The 16,809-nt window shown below is 44.7% G+C and overlaps 1 protein-coding gene across 1 annotated transcript in view; it reads right to left on the bottom strand.

The window, feature by feature from the left end:
- The window catches only part of USH2A (usherin), a gene marked incomplete at its 5' end in the record, with an annotated part of 1,334,617 nt that overhangs the window by 70,046 nt on the left and 1,247,762 nt on the right, over nucleotides 1-16,809 (bottom strand). The window lies entirely within an intron of this gene.

The raw sequence follows: 16,809 nt of genomic DNA, 5'->3' as shown, positions 1-16,809 counted from the left end.
GAGGGGCCCTGTGAATAAAAAATGGACCAGCAGTCCTGCATTATAGAAAACACAGAGGGCCCCCGCCCACAAACCGGAGCATCAGAGAGAAGACAATTGGCTGCTGGGAAAGCGAGTGATAAGGTAAGTAGATCTGCTTTTTCCGTTCTCCCTAGACAAAACCGAGTTTATAACCCTTGTGGTACAGGGGAGCCCCACTGTAAGGGTCTTTTTTTGTACTCATGGTTCAGCTTTAAAGATTTATCTGCCTATCTGTCTATCTTTCATTTAAAAATAGCTCCCAGCAATCCTTCTAAGGCATTGTACTTACACATCGGTGTATTGAGCTCCTTGTCGCTCTGCAATAATTTAACTAAACTTTCTCAAGGTGAACGATCAATTTAGGTGGCAAATTTAAGAATTGAGCACATCTTTAGTTTCCTCGCTGCAGATTCAATAATTGATTTATACCATGGGGGATCGGCAAAGCCCCCCGCACAGAAGACGGCTCTATGTCTACTGCATTAAAAACCAACAACTTTTGTACTTGCACAGGAAGAAGACTTAGAAACATCTTTTTATTTTAAGAATAACAGCCCTTCTTCTTGATATAGATTATATAGAGAAGTCTCATCTTCAACCATACTATACAGCCACATTACCAGGAAGATTGAGTCTCCTCTATTTTTGTTCCTACAGTGATTTTTCAAGGATTCTCTGCCTGTCTGAATTCTGTCTGAATTTTGTGTGCTGTGTAAACACATCAGAAGAAAGTTTGTAGGTACAGGCATGCTCCATCCTTCTTCAGATATCTACATGACCAGCTTCTTACATTAACATGAATATGCAGCGAAGTTGGACATTTATGTTTATTCCTGTAAAGCGGGATAGGTTCTTTATGGGGCAGAGACACTAACTGGCACCATGAAATAGCGGGGGGTTCAATGAACCAGCCAGATCCACAGAAAGATAGCTCCAGGTAGTAAACATGGTTTTAAGGAATCTTATTAAAGCGGAGTTCTGGCCACAAAATCGTTACTTTAGATTTTATGGCATCCGTTTCCTTATTGTCACTAGTACAAGAATTGGATATTCCCGTTTTTTTTTTTTTTTTTTTTTACTTCCCTTTTTTCAGAAGATAATATACTCAACTTTCCTTCCACTTCCTCGGCCGCGGCCCGCGTCGCCACTTCCTGTCCCGCAATGCGTCCTGGGAGCTCTTACTCGTCGTTCCCAGGATGCAATGGCCTGTGACGTAGGCGGCCGGCCGCTCCTCTCATCGCGTTACTTCCAAACATAAAATGACGCGATGTTAGGCGGAGCCCAGTGCGGACGCTGCCGTCCCTATGGAAACACATACTATGCCGATCGCATAGTACTGGGCATGCGTGAGATTTCGCGCTGGATTCACCGGCCTCCTCCCTCTAGAAGCAGGAAGCAGGGCAAACATTTCCCCACTGCGGACTCGGGTGACCCAGGCAAAGATGGCGGCGCTCTGCAAACATTATATAAAGTAAGATTTTATGATTTCCTAAATGTTATTTAACCACTTGCCGACTGAGTACGGTAATAGTACTGCGGCAAAGTGGTTCGTTATCGTCTGACGACGTAGTATTAACGTCGTCAGACACTCCCCCTTCTGGGCGGCGCTTGCGCGCCGCCGGAGGCTCGCTCCCGCTGTTTTCATTCACAGCGGGAGTCGGGCCAGGGGAGGAGCAGCGGCGATCGCCGCTGCTCTGCCCCGATCGCCGGGGATCTAGTGTGGAGATCCGCCCGCCTGTGTAAACACAAGCGGGCGGATCTCCATAGTGACAGGGAGTGACAGATCGGACTGTTCAGCATAGCTGGACATCCGATCTGTCCATGACTCACTCAGTCACCTCCCCCCCTACACGTCAGTAAGCACCAGGCATACATTAACCCCTCCCTCTCCAATAAAATTAACCCCTTCCCTGCCAGTGTCATTTTTACAGTAACAGTGCATATATATAGCACTGATTACTGCAGTAATGTCACTGGTAACCCCAAAAGTGTCAAAAATGTCAGTCAAGGGTCCGATCTGTCCGCCGCAATGTCGCAGTCCCACAAAAAAAATCGCAGATCGCCGCCATTACGCGTTAAAAAAAAAAACACCAAAAATGACAGAAATCTTTCCCTTTGTTAGTAAACGCAATAACTTTTGCGCAAACCAATCAAAATACGCTTATTGTGATTTTTTCTACCAAACATAGGTAGCAGAAAACAAATTGGCCAAAATTTTTTAAAAAAATTGGTTTTTACATCTTTTTTGGGGGGAATTTCATATAAAAAAATGTTAAAAATATTGTTATTTTTTCAAAATAAACGCTCTTTTTTTCTTTATAGCGCAAAAAGTAAAAATCGCACAGGTGATCAAATACCACCAAAAGAAAGCTCTGTTTGTGGGAAAAAAAAGGACGTAAATTTCGTTTGGGTACGGCGTCGCATGACCGCGCAATTGTCAGTTGAAGTCGCACAGCGCCGAATCGCAAAAAGTGGCCTGGACGGAAGACAGCAAAATCCTCCGGTGGTAAAGTGGTTAACTGTATAAAACCAGATTAGCTGATACATAAAGGGCGGTGGGTCACTGTTTGGGAGCTATTTAAAAAAAACAATTCTGTGGCCGGAACTCCGCTTTAAGTTCATCTTTTAGTAAGCAGTATGGGGTAGATGGGATAGATGGGGAATTGGACTTGAGGTCCCCTTTATTACAACTGCATGTAATAGCACAGTAAAAACTTCTTATACAGAAGGTATTCCCATGTCTTTTTCCATCACATATCCCAAAAGTAAGAGGGTTATTTCAGGATAGTGGGTGGAGCCATGCAAAACATTCATTTAGGCCCCAACAGCCAAATGCACATCCAGAACCACTGGTGTATACTGCAAATATAGCCTAATATTATAGAACTATGTATTCCAAACTGCATACAGCTTTTTTTTTTAACCACTTGACCTCCGGAAGATTTAACCCCCTTCATGACCAGGCCATTTTTTGCGACACAGCACTGCATTATATTAACTAAAAATTGTGCACTATAAACAAAAAAGACAGACAAGAACATTTTTTTTTACTTTCTGCTATAAAACATATACTATAAAAAAAATTTAAAATTCTAATTTCTTTATCAATTTAGGTCAATATGTATTTTGCTACATATTTGCTATGGTAAACAAAATCCCAATAAGCGTATATTAATTGCTTTGCGCAAAAGTTATAATGTCTACAAACTATGGGATATATTAATGGAATTTGTTTCTACTTTTTGTTTTTTTACTAGTAATAGCGGCGACCAGCAACTTTAAGTGGGACTGTGATATTGAGGCAGACAAATTGGATACTAACTGATACTTTTGACACTTTTTGGGGACCAGTGACACTAATACAGAGATCAGTGCTAAAAATATGCTCTCTCACTGTACTAATGACACTGGCTGGGAAGGGGTTAACATAAGGGGCAATCAAAGGGTTAACTGTGTGCCTAACAATGTGTTTTCTCGCTGTGGGGGAAGGTGCTTTTACTATGGGAAGGCATTGATCCATGAACACAGGATCGATGCCTTCCCTACTGACAAAAGGGCTAAAGTATTCGCTGGCCACATATGGGGTATGACCCATGGCCCTGTACATATGTTTTTTACCTTTCCCCCTTTCCATGTTTGTGGGATACTCCTTTTACATTTTTGTACAGGTATTTTTGTAGGGGTGGATGTCCAGAGCCAATGAGGACATGGCTCAGTTTGGCGGGGGGAGGGGGGCTGGATGTAGCACCCTTCTAGGTAGGTGCTAGAGAGAAAGTATAGTTTTGAGTCCTTTCTGCTTACCAGAAGGACTGCAGGTAAATCTATATTGTTCTCTGCTTACCAGAGAGCAGGATCTGTTAGTGAGGTCTGCTCATTGTGCTCAGGTGTAACTCATTCTGTCTGCAGAGTGTTTCACACTGGTCCAATAGAAAGGTATATTGGACAGTGGGAGGAAACCTGACAAATGAGTGCACAGGCGTTTGATACAGCCCTGGTGATTTGGCAGAGGAAAAGTGCCTTGGTGCATGCTGGGATACTGTATAAAAGGAGCCAGGAGCACATGTTCTCAGAGTCTTTCGGCTGGATAGCAGAGTCCCGAAGGGAGGGGGCGGCTGCCTCCTCCTTTTTAGATGGGTCGTGCGGTCTCAGGTAGTCGACCTGAGGGCATGGAGAGTGCTAGTGAGGAACTGAACCCAGAGGTTTGGTGAAGCTGACTAAAAGGGGAGACACTGGAGGATCTGATTCTGCAGTACAGTGAGTACAGATCTGTGTCAAGGGGCCTGACCTGAGGGGGGCCATCCCTGCAGCTAGAATATTTAGTGGATGGGTGTCAGTAAAGGGGATGCTAGTGAGTGTCCTGCAGATAATGTAGATTCACCAAGTCTATTGCTGGAGAGAAAAGAGCAAGGAGACTTAACCCTTTCCTTACATGTGGCAGTATGGATTAAGCAGTGCAGCTACTTCCACAAGCAACCTGGTGAGGCCAAGTGAGAGTTGTTCTAATCCTTTGTGAATAGTTACAGTTGGAGTATCCCACTATTCCCTTCTCCCATCCAAGTTACAAAATAAACACTAAAAACCAATACCCCTGGACTGTTTATTGTATGGCGAGCCATCAGGAGTAAGGAGGGATGTGTGAACTGTGCCCTAGGTGATTGTGTGCTGGTAATCCGAGGAGGCTCAAGAAGTCATCTTACAGCAGGCCCTACGGGGACAGTGCCACACACGGTACCCACAGATCAGCTCCCGCTGTTATAGGACACATGCACGCCCCAGACCTAGAGGTGCAGGATCACGTACTGGATACATTATTCTGGGTAACAGAGCCGCCTTGCCACTGTATATGTACAGTGTATGGTCGGCAAGCGGTTAATCAACAGCGTTGCGCTAAAACAAGTGCATGTGAGCACACACAAAAATAGTGCAATTAAGGGTGTGCTTTTTGTCCACCCCCAAAAGGAGTAGGAGCTTACCCTGAACCCCCGGGGCGCAAGGCTCCTGACAGGGACACGTTTTCGGACATGATCCGCCTAGCCAAATGGCCTGGCGGACCCCTTTACTCATGGTCAGCCGAAGCCGACAAACAAGTACTAGGTTAAGGAGCTCTCCAGAATGGAGACTCCCCGGCACAGGAGAGGAAGGAACCTGATGGCCACACATCCTCCCCCTAGACTTCAGGGTAGGCCGGAGGACCCACACCCTCCATCCAGTGATAACTAGTGTTCTCATTTGGTATGGTCCCCTACGCTCATTCCACATCGTGTACCCCGCAGATATCCGAAACCATGCCTTTGGGATGCCTGGTGCCTATTTGCTTCACCTGTTGTGATATATATGCGTTTGGTTGTTGTATATTCCAGTCCATTTACAAGGGTACTTTGTCGCTAAGTATACACATCTGGTTTCTGAATATTCAAGTCCACATGTGTTGGATCTTTGTAGTGACGTACTTTCATGTTTTCCCTTGTGTGACCTGATTTGGTTTATACACATGTTGTACTGTATGTTCCCTCTTTATTTGTTTAAATAAAGTTGAATTTGAAAAAAAAAAAAAAACACACACAAGTGACAAATGCGGAGGAAAAAATAAATACACAGTGGCCGTACATAGTGCACTGGATAGGCCCTGAGCTTATTTCAGTCTTTTTGGCCATCAGTGAAACGTATGTTAACCATGGCCTCTGTTTTGTAGAGTTTGGGACCCAATGAGACACTATAACCATAAAGTTTATGTTGAGAAACACTAAAAGATCAAAGACCCATGCAATGAATCATCAGAAGGTGTTCACATTGTTCACATGTCTTATTCCATCACACATCCCAAGATTAAAATAACTATTCTTTATTGCAGTGAATCTGGAAACCCTTTTAGAGTGGAATTATGGCGGCACAGGCTCAAAAATCTATTTCATGGATAAAAACAATGAAAAAGTTTTATTTATACAAAAGTTCATTAAAAAAAAAAAAAAAAAACAATAATACAGGTTCAGACAAGAAACCCAAATTACCAAAAAGTAAAGACTGACGCGTTACGTGATATGATATTGAGTCTCTTTTCAGAGGTTCCTAGATATGATTTGGGACCCATCTGTTAGACAGCGATGAAAAAAGAAAAGAAGAAAGCCACTCTATGTTAAAAGCAGGCTATCGACTGTCGCCTTCCAGATCTTTTCCCCATTGCAGGGGTGGAGGGAAAAATTGCCATAAGAAAAAAGTCACAACTCGAGAGGTCACCGAGCAAGCCAGCAAGGGTAAGTTCCCTTAGGAGTCACAACAGTGTTGCATCACTGGATGGTGCTGGACTGATTAAAACTGGGCAGATGTCAAAATAGTTGTCCTTCAATTGTTGCGTAGTAGTGGATTATGGGACAACTAGTAGGAAGGCCCAGCATGAGGCATGGTTCTCATGATGCTCAGTCCATTGTGTACCCAAGGTGTGCACAGCAGCTGTGTCAAATTGCAGATGGCAACAAATGTGGCAAAGTAGGCCATGTTCTTTTCTGAGCATCAAGCTTTGCCAACACCAAGTTTTTTAACAGTGTGTTGTGGGGTTTTTTTCGCATGAAAATTTGCATGTCTGATTGACGTGTTTGGGGTGCTAGTATCGATGAATTGTACAGCACCCGATTTGCACGCTTTCTTATGCTGCTATAGTGTGAATGCAGCCTTGTAACTGAACTCCACAGATATTTTGCATCTCTGCCTGAATGCAGTTATGTATTTATTGGAAATCATTCACTGTCTTTTTAAATGCAGCTATTATAAGTATCCTAATCTGCAGAGGTGGGGGACTTGTCACATGACTTGACTTAAGTCACCAGTTTGAGGACTTGAGACTTGCTTGACTAAAATTAATAAAAGACTCGACTTGACTTTGACTTGGTATTCATGACTTGAGACTTGACTTTGACTTGAGACATATGACTCGAAATGACTACTTTTTTAAGTTATTAAATATTTGCATTTTCTCAAGATGTGATAAAGCAAAATGAATGTGCCTGTTATGTTTCTGACACCACAGTCACTTAAAACACCTCAGTGTGTTCTGATTTTTAGGACACTGGCTTGTGCTTGCACATGTGTGACTTACTCCCATGTCTGCTAATCTGTCTTCATAATCCCTATCATCCATGTACAGCAGGATGTGGACTGGGGGGGTCAAGGAAGTCTGTGCCAATCAGGCTTTGCTTGTATAGTACATGTGCTAACAAGGAGTATGCTGACAGGAGCAGAGAAGAAAGAGATGACCTCATCAGCCTGCTGCTGCTCCTTCACTGTCCAATCACAAGGCTTTATTGCTTAACTGTGGGAGAGAAAATTGAGATCAGAAACTTAGCTGTGTTGTCTAGTAGATCTCAGGACAGACAGGACAGATAAAACAGCTTCCTTATACTGTATGCATAAAATTTGTGCATTTAGCGACTCGCCTAGAGTTCAGCTTTAAAAATCAATGTAGTCATAGACTTCTAGAGTAAATGTTAGCTTTTGGAATGACTTCTTTTATAAATCACTTTAGCCCATTAGACGATTCATAAGTGGAATCTTCCGCATTCCATCTACAATCGAAACAAACTAATTTGCAGCCTAAACGAACTAAAAACTCAGCACTTATTAAGCAGATTTTCCACGAATCTGCATGAAAATTTAATTTCGCCTTCATCAAGGAGTGAATAAACATATGGAAGAAGGTGTAATCTTATTTATCAAATATCATTTGTATAATTAAACACGAATATCATAAAAGGTCGGACAGGGTCCCCATTTGCATGTGTAAGTTATTTGCGGGACGTCAGTAGCAATAGACAGTGTAGATGGATGGGGGAGATTATGGGGTTAAATTAGGCTCAATAATGGCCAATTACACAGTGATCAATCAGAATGATAGATCTAAAGAGCAATACAAAAAGACTGCCTAAGCGATTTTCTTAGACGTATTCCTTACTAAGCTTTCGTGTTCTGTAGTTTTTACCGCAAAAAAAAAAAAAATTTAAATTTTACTTTAAACTTCTATTTTCTTTTGTTAGAGATTGTCTCCGTGGATCGATACCACATTTACGTGATTAAGATTTGTGACATATGGAAAATAATTGTCACGCATATAAATAAGTACATACAGGCATACCCCGCTTTAAGTAAACTCACTTTAAGTACACTCGCGAGTAAGGACACAGCTTGTTCAGTTTGGCATGACACTACTCCCGGTTTTTAACATTGGCGTCTATAGGAAATCTTGGTCAGCTTGACATGGCACTGCTCCCACACCATAAGTGACAGGGATACCAAACTTAACGAGCACCGAGAGGGGACCCAGGACTACAACATATCCTGTTTGTGGCTGGCCAGCTTGCCTAGGTAATCTACTCTGTCATAGTCCTGGATCCCCTTAACATGCTCCCCAAGCTTGGTGTCCTTGTCACATGGTTTGGGAGCAATGCCATGTCAAGCTGACCAAGATTTCCTATGGAGCTAGTGTATTTACATGCATTGAGAAATGAAAAAAGGTATTGCTTCACTTTAAGTACATTTTCGTTTTACATACATGCTCTGGTCCTATTGTGTACTTAAAAGTGGGGTATGCCTGTATATACTTTGGGGAGGGGGAATTAACAAAGGGAATTATGTCAGTCCTGTGGTGTAAATATTGTGGTCTGTGCCCTGGCATCAGTGGGAGTAAACAATCCCTGTGATCAGTGGGAGGAGAATTATTGCCCCTACATTGGTGCAAGTGGGTGGAATAGTACCCCGTCACTGGTGTTAGTGGGTGGAATAGTGCTCCATCAATGCCAGTGGGAGCAGGGCTGCTGTTAGAAATCACGGGGCCCCATACAGCTTACGTGACGGGCCCCACCCCAGGGGCCATCAGTTGCTAGGGTGACACAGAGGACATTGTTTCTTTTCTGCTCCCCCGATCCTCCTGCTGTCTGTACTCCCTGTGTGCCCGGGCCCTCTACAGGGGGACCGGTGGTCCCCCCCTATCAGCGGCCCTGAGTGGGTGGAATAGTGCCCCATTATTGCCGTCAGTAGGTGGAATTAGTGCCCCATCATTGGTGTCAGTGGGAAGAATAGTGCCCCATCATTGGTGTCAGTAGGAAGAATAGTGCCCCATCAATGGTGTCAGCGGGTGGAATAATGCCCCATCAATAGTGTCAGTAGGAGGAATAGTGTCCATCTTTTGTGTCAATGGGTGGAATAGTGTTTCATCATTGGTCTCAGTTCGAGCAATAGCACCCCATCATTGGTGCCAGTGGGTGGAATAGTGCCCAATCATTGGTGTCAGTGGGTGGAATAGTGCCCAATCATTGGTGTCAGTGGGTGGAATAGTGCCCCATCATTGGTGTCAGTGGGTGGAAAAGTGCCAAATCATTGGTGTCAGTGGATGGAATAGTGCCCCGTCATTGGTGTAAGTAGGAAGAATAGTGCCCCATCGTGGTGTCAATGGGAGGAATAGTGTTCCATCTTTGTTGTCAATGGGAGGAATAGTGCCCCATCATTTATGTAGGTAGGAAGAATAGTGCCCCATCGTGGTGTCAATGGGAGGAATAGTGTTCCAACTTTGGTGTCAATGGGAGGAATAGTGCCCCATCATTAGTATCAAAAGGAGGATTACTGCCCCATCTTTGGTTTCAATGGGAGGAATAGTGCCCCATTGTTGGTGTCAGTGGTAAGAATAGCGCTCCATCATTGGTGTCAGTGGGTGGAATAGTGTCCCATCATTGTTGTCAGTGTAACAAATTGGACCCCGTTTTTGATGGTATTTGGAAGAATTTTACCTCGTTGTTGGTGCCAGTGGAGGGAATGGTGCCTTGTAGCAGTAGGAGGAACCAAAGGCCGGGTAATAGCAAGCAAAGAGTCTCAGTTTGGAGACCACTGCTCTAAATGTATGATTGTGTGTGCAAAATAATGAAGCACCTGAACCAATGTTCTTTGGTAATGTATGGTAGTCATGCACATAATACATCACGTGTGTTGGCATGTTAAGTCTACATTCACACCAATGATTCAGGCCAGAGTGAATTGTAGTGGCAGACATTACAGGTTCCTGCTACGGCTCTGAGCAGCTAGATGCGGCCACCGGCCCTGTTCACTATAATAACAAGTCGTTGGCAACCGGAGCTATTCTCTGTCGATCGCACAGCCAGCAACTACCTGCGGTGATCCCTGCTGAATGCAAACAAACTCAATACAGGTAATTTCTGGCTGTGCAGAGAGCGGCACACAGCTGCGGCCGCCGCCGCCAACTTGTAATTCGTGAACTGGGCCAACAGCCACATCTAACCGCTCAGAGGCATAGCAAAAATCTCTGATTTCTGCCCCTACAATTTGCAAATAGCTGATGTGAATGTAGTCTAAGGGTACATTTTTTTTCAATGGGCTGCCACAACACAACACACATTAATGTGCCACATAATGCAGATGCATTAATACAACGCAAATAGGCAAATGGGCCTTAAAAACCCTATCAGGCTGTTTTGTTGCCCTGCTAGAAAATTCTCCCTTTACTTCCTAAAGGAGATGCATCTAGAAGTGAGGGGTAGCTTCACCATGGTAGGCATCTGTCAGCAGAACATTTGTCCTCATTGGAAGATTTCTCCTTCATTCTTGTGTTATTGACAGCTCTAAAAAATTACACATAGCAATCTTACCTTACAATTTTTTTCATGTTAAAGGAGTTGTAAAGTCAGGAAGTTTTTTTTATTCTAATGTATTCAATGCATTAAGATAAAAAACCTTCTGGGAGTAGCAGCCACCTCAGCACCCCCTAATAATTACTTGTGCCCCCTCTCTGTCCAGCGAAGTCCACAAGTCCCTCGGCTGTCCTGGGACTCTCCCTCCTGATTGGCTGAGATACAGCCGGGGCGCCATTGGTTCCCGCAGCTGTCAATCAAAGTCAGTGAGCCAATCAGGAGAGAGAGGGGACGGGGTCGAACGACAGCTCTGTGTCTGAATGGGCACGCGGAGCTGCAGCTCGGCTCAGGTGCCCCTATAGTAAGCTGCTTGCTGTGGGGGCACTCGATAGGAGGGAGTGGCCAGCAGCAGGACTGAGGGACCCGAGAAGAGGAGGATGTGAGCTGCTCTGTGCAAAACCAACTGCACAGAGCAGGTAAGTATAACATGTTTGTTATTATTTTCTTATTTTTTTTAAACAAGACTTTACAATCACTTTAAGTCCCCGTTCACACTGGGGCGACCTGTGAGTTGACCTGGTCACCTCACAGGTCGCCGTAGGTCGCCTTCCATAGAGAAGCTGCGGACCCGTTCTAATTGGAGCGACACAAGTCGCTCTGACTTAGAAAAAGGGTCCGGAGCTTCTTTGGGGCGACCCGGAGCGACCGTCATAGACTTCAATGTTATGAAGTCCGTGCCGGCCGCTCCGAGGTCGCGGCACGCTGCTCGCACCGCAACCTCGGAGGTCGCCCCGGGAAGTCGGATCGCCCCAGTGTGAACAGGGCCTAAGGCTGGCCATACATTATACAATTTTCTCACAATATTCTGTACAATTTTCTTTAAATTTACCTTCAACTATGTAGTACAAAGCCAGTCTAATTGGATATAATTGAAAGTGTTGTTTAGTTTTGACCTCATATTATATGGTTTTTGGTAAATCTAACAGAAAATTGTGCAAGAAAATTGAACATGTATAGTCAGCCTAAGTTGCATGCTGGTTAGGTAATGTTTAAGTCTTACAGGTATTTATTACCTCTCACAAAGATCACAGAACTCCCCCGGACAAGGTTTCCATCTGTTTTTCTCTTCAGAAGGAAGGCGTCTTTATTCAGGCATCATCCAGGGCCACCATCTTCTTCCTGAACTGAGATGCTGTCTCAGAGATGACGCAGTCATGTACGTCTTTTCAGTTCTTTGCTGTGTTCACAAATGACTGACACAGATTAACCCCGTGCTGCAGCCTCTCAACTTAAAGCGGAGTTCCACCCTAAAATTATACTTACCTCCATCTTCTTGCTCCGGGTCACCTGAAAAACAAATGGATAATCGCAATTTTTTTTTTTTTTTACTTACCTTGTTTTGAAGAAAATATACTTACCTTACTTCCTCTTCCTCCCCTCAGCGGCCACGGCGATTCGTCACTTCCTGGCTTGCAATGATTCCTGGGAGCTGAACTTCATCGCTCCCTGGAATCAATGCGCCTGCACCGGCCCCGACGTCAGTTCCGGTGCAGGCGCCGTCATACCTTGCTAAACAGCTTCTGGGCATGCCCAGAAGCTGTGCAGGGATGACGCTGCGGCACCGGAAGTGACGGCGGGGCCAGTGCAGTGCATCGTGGGACCGAAGAAGACGGAAGAGGACACAGAAGAGGATCGCACTGGCTTCAAGCTGCCCACACCTGAGATGGCAGTGCTGGACAATACATTTTCAAGGTAAGTATTTCTTCTAAAAGGTAAGTGCAACCCGGGACAGATCAGAGGCTATCCATTGTGGAATGCACTAGCCCTGACTGTCCCGGGGGTATTTTTATTAAAAAGAAATTTCCCAGGGTGGAACTCCGCTTAGAGCAGAGCTGGTGCTAAAATATTTTGCCCCCCTAGGCAAGACCAGCTACTTGCGCCTCTCCCACGGAAAAAAAACATCTATACTTCTATACCTCTAATATATACTTTCTATACGGTATAGAATGGGAGCAAAATAGTCTAGCACCAGTTCTGTCTATACCCACCTGTGATGTGTGTTTCCCCCTCATTGAACTGGATTAGCCTCCTTGCCGGACAGAGTGAGCAGCGCATGGGTGGAGTACCTGGTCTGTTCATTCCTGCTCAGTCCCACCTCCTGGGTCAGTACTTCCACGGTTCCATCTGGCAGCTGAGTTTGTCCATTTGCTCCTGCATCTTACAGTTCTTGCGCTGCAGGCCCGTGATGGATCGGGAGAGGGGCCCCGCCAGGCACAGCATGTCCTCCAGTTACCTATCCACCCTGCGCCTGAACTCCTCCATCTCAGGTTGCAATTCCTGCATGGTCCCCTGTCGCCAGCAGCACAGCGCCACCCCTGACTAATGTGCGCTCTAGGCCGATGCCTACCTTGCCTATAGGTAGCGCTGGCCCTGCCTGAGAGTTACTACAAAGTACAGTCTAAGTGATCACTGGGGAAGAGGAGACTGAGGAAATACTCTCTCCTGTCTGCAGCAGACTAATAACATCATCTGAGCCTAGGCACATTTACTGGACTAGAGCTCTATGACAGCTTTAAAGATACAACTTTTTGTAATTATACCATTGCTGTGTATTGCAACCTTTTAGGAATATATTTATGCAGACTTGTAAAGATGTGGAAAGGTCCACATTACCACTTCAGCTCCAGAAGGTTTCACCCCCTTAATGACCAGGCCATTTTTTGCTTTTTGGCACTGCGTTACTTTAACGAAAAAATGTGGGGTTGTGCGATGCTGTACCCAAATACAATTGATGTCTTTTTTTCTCACAAATAGAGCTTTCTTTTGGTGGTGTTTGATCACCTCTGTGGTTTTTAGATTTTGCGCTATAAACAAAAAAAGAGCGACAATTTTGAAAAAAAAAACACAAAACAATATTTTCTACTTTCTGCGATAAAACATTCCCAATAAATTTTTTTTTAAAAATCTATTTTTTTTATCAGTTTAGGCCAATTTGTATTCTGCTACATACTTTTGTTAAAAAAATCCCAAAAAGCGTATTTTAATTGGTTTGCGCAAAAGTTCTAGCGCTTATAAACTACGGGATAGATTTTTGGGCTTTTTATTTATTTTTTTTTGTTTTTATTAATAATGGCGGCGATCAGCGATTTTTAGCGGGGCTGTGACATTGCGACGGACAGATTGGACCCCTAACTGACATTTTTGACACTTTTTGGGGACCAATGACACTAATACATTAATCAGTGATAAATAATATGCACTGTTACTGTATAAATGACACGGTCAGGGAAGGGGTTAACATTGGGGGTGATCAAAGGGGTTAAATGTAAGCCTAACAATGCTTACTCACTGTGTGGGGGAAGGGCTCTGTGACAGGCACAGAGAGATCATAGTTGTAGCTTAGCTGAAACTCCTGATCTCTCTCTGCCTGTGTGACAGAAGACTCACCTGCTTTGTTTACATAAGCAGGCGGGTCTTCTGTCAGTTTCTCTGACAATTGCGGGAGGCCGCCAGCAATCGCCTCCGCTCCTCCTGCGGCCCGCCTCCCACTGTGTCTAAACACAGCGGGAGCGCGGCCCCGGCAACGCGCATGTGGTGGTGATACCACGTGCACAAAATCACGTACATCTATGTGATTTTGCACAGCCGAGCTGCCCTGCCACAGTATATTTGTGTGGGGTGGTTGGCAAGCAGTTAAGGCTCCATTCCCACCCGAGCGTATCGTTTTCAGGCATTTTTCTGGGTGTTTTTCAGACGTTTTTTCCAGGTTTTAGGAGGCAGGCATTAGTGATCGACCGATATCGTTTTTTCGTTGCCTATACCGATATTTTGGTCAATGCATATCGGTATCGGCCGATATTGGCCGATATTTTCGTACATTTAAAAACATTTTTTTTTTCTTTGACAGGTGCTCTTGTGGAGGGATCTGAGGGGTCTAAAAGACTAAATGTCTCATGACATCACTTCCGGGTCTTTGCATGGAGACCCGATCAGAGCCAAATGCGGCTTTGATCGGGTCTTCGGCGGCCGTGCAGGCTGGTTGCCCGGGTCTCCGTGTGAGACGGGAGACCCGGGCGAGCAGCGGAAGGCGGCGGGAGGGGGGGGGGATGTCCCCTCCCGCTCCTTGTAATGACAGCCGAGTGGCTTCTCGCCGCATTGGTTGTCATTACAAGACAGCTGACCTTTGGCTATGGACGCCGGTACCAAGGTGATGCCTCTAGCTGCAGGCATCACCCCAGTACATGCACTTTCCTGAAATATCGGCAATATCGGTCACCTTGTTGGCGGATTCCGATATATTGGGGAAAGTGCATATCGGCCATTGATATACAGTATCGGCTTTGCCGATAATCGGTCAATCCTTAATTGACATCTAACAAAAATGCTTGTAATCTGTCCAAAAAAAAAGCTCATGTACTTGTTTGAGTTTCAGGCGTTTTTTTTTTTTAGGCAACAAAACGCTCAGATGTGAACAGAGGCCATTGAAAAAAATATGATTTTGCTTGTTGGGCGTTTTGAGACTTCATAGATGAGCATTTTACGAGATGAAAATCGCTCAGGAGTGAACAGGGCCTTAGGTGTTGTTCTGACTTTACACAGTTGCTGTGTTTGCTAAATAGAATTAGCTTTTTGCCAACTCAATTTTAACTAAAATAGCCCTTTAGTTAAAATTATGGGAAGTTGCAAACTTGAATGACTTCACTTCTTTCTACACAGCCCCCTTCATCATTGTAAAACAGGTCCGTAACGCGCAGAGTGAGAAAACACTCCACAAAGCCATTAATAACAGCACAAAACAAAACACTGAAGGCAAGTCATTTAATAATCTGTTTCCTATGGGTCCGTAATGAAATAGTTATGGTTTTCCCACGAGAGCGATAAGGAGATATTAAAAGGTCTTTCCAATATCTTTAATAGCTAAGGGCAATAGCTGATTCAATAGATTCGATCAAAATCACCGGCATGCTCAGCTACGCCTGATTTATGTCCCCGACTCCCTCCAGTCATTACTCATCTTAGTTTGCTTTTTCACCGCTCATAAATTATGTCTCATAAATAAAAATACACAATCAAGGAAATCATATCAATTCATCCGCAGTGAATAAATGGCTGCCCTGTGGCACTCTGGCCAACCGCTCCTAAACAGGTCAGCTAAACGCTGCCAATGGACAGACCAGCTGTAGATGTTTTGGTGAATTAGTACTATAAATCGTTATATGGAAAACTGACTCTTCATTTCAAGAAAAAGGAACTTAGACACTGCCCACAATAATATACACATTATCTTAAACAGGGGTAGCCAACCTGAAAGAGGTAGAGCTCTACCTGTACAACATGGAAGAAGTCAAAGATCACTGGCCAGTGTCGCCTTTTCACACCTGATTTAAACCTCTAATCACCACCTGTCAAACACACTCGGTTAGCTTTTCAGAGGAGCAGGGGGCACTTGTGAATGAGCCATTAATTGCATTCGGCAGCGGCACACATAAAGTTGGGGGGGGGGGGGGGGTGGCAAAACCCAGCGGTTGAGTCAGGGTCTTACTGCCCCAATCCCTACCCCCTTTAGCTGTTGAGGCAGCAGCCAAAGGTGTACTGCCACATCAGCAATTAAGCTCCCTGTTGCTTTTGGTGGGTGCTACCACCTGCCAATCACGACCCATTCAAGTAAATGGGGCAACTCTGCAAGTGCCCCACAACTGCATGCTTTTGCAGGATCCAAGGGGTCAAAGCAGGTGGTGAGAAAGCAACACAACGCTGCCTGCTTTAACCCCTTGTTTCCTGTACTGCACAAGGTTGAAGGGCACTTGCAGAGTGGCCTAAATCACTTGAATGGGTCATGCTTGGCAGGCGCTACACCCACCAACATGACAGGGCATATAACTGCTGCTGCAGCGGCAACATGTGTACACCCCTGGCCACTGCAGCTAAACGGGTGTGGTTGGGATGAGGGTGATAAAAATATGTCTCTTAACTATGGGGTTTTTATACCCCCAAACTGCAAATGTAGATGAACCCTTCCTGTTCTGAGCCCCCTATGAGGCTGCTTTCACAATGATGTGCTGCTTTACCTGCACTGCGGGTGCAGTACAGTGCATCTGCAACTTTCCTGGATTAGCTGTGCTTTGCCAAAGACTTCTATGAAATCCTGCAGGTATGGTACACT

This window comes from Pelophylax lessonae (assembly GCF_965119305.1).
Source record: "Pelophylax lessonae genome assembly, chromosome: 3".
Classification (NCBI taxonomy): domain Eukaryota; kingdom Metazoa; phylum Chordata; class Amphibia; order Anura; family Ranidae; genus Pelophylax; species Pelophylax lessonae.
This window is presented reverse-complemented; position numbering and strand designations above follow the sequence as displayed.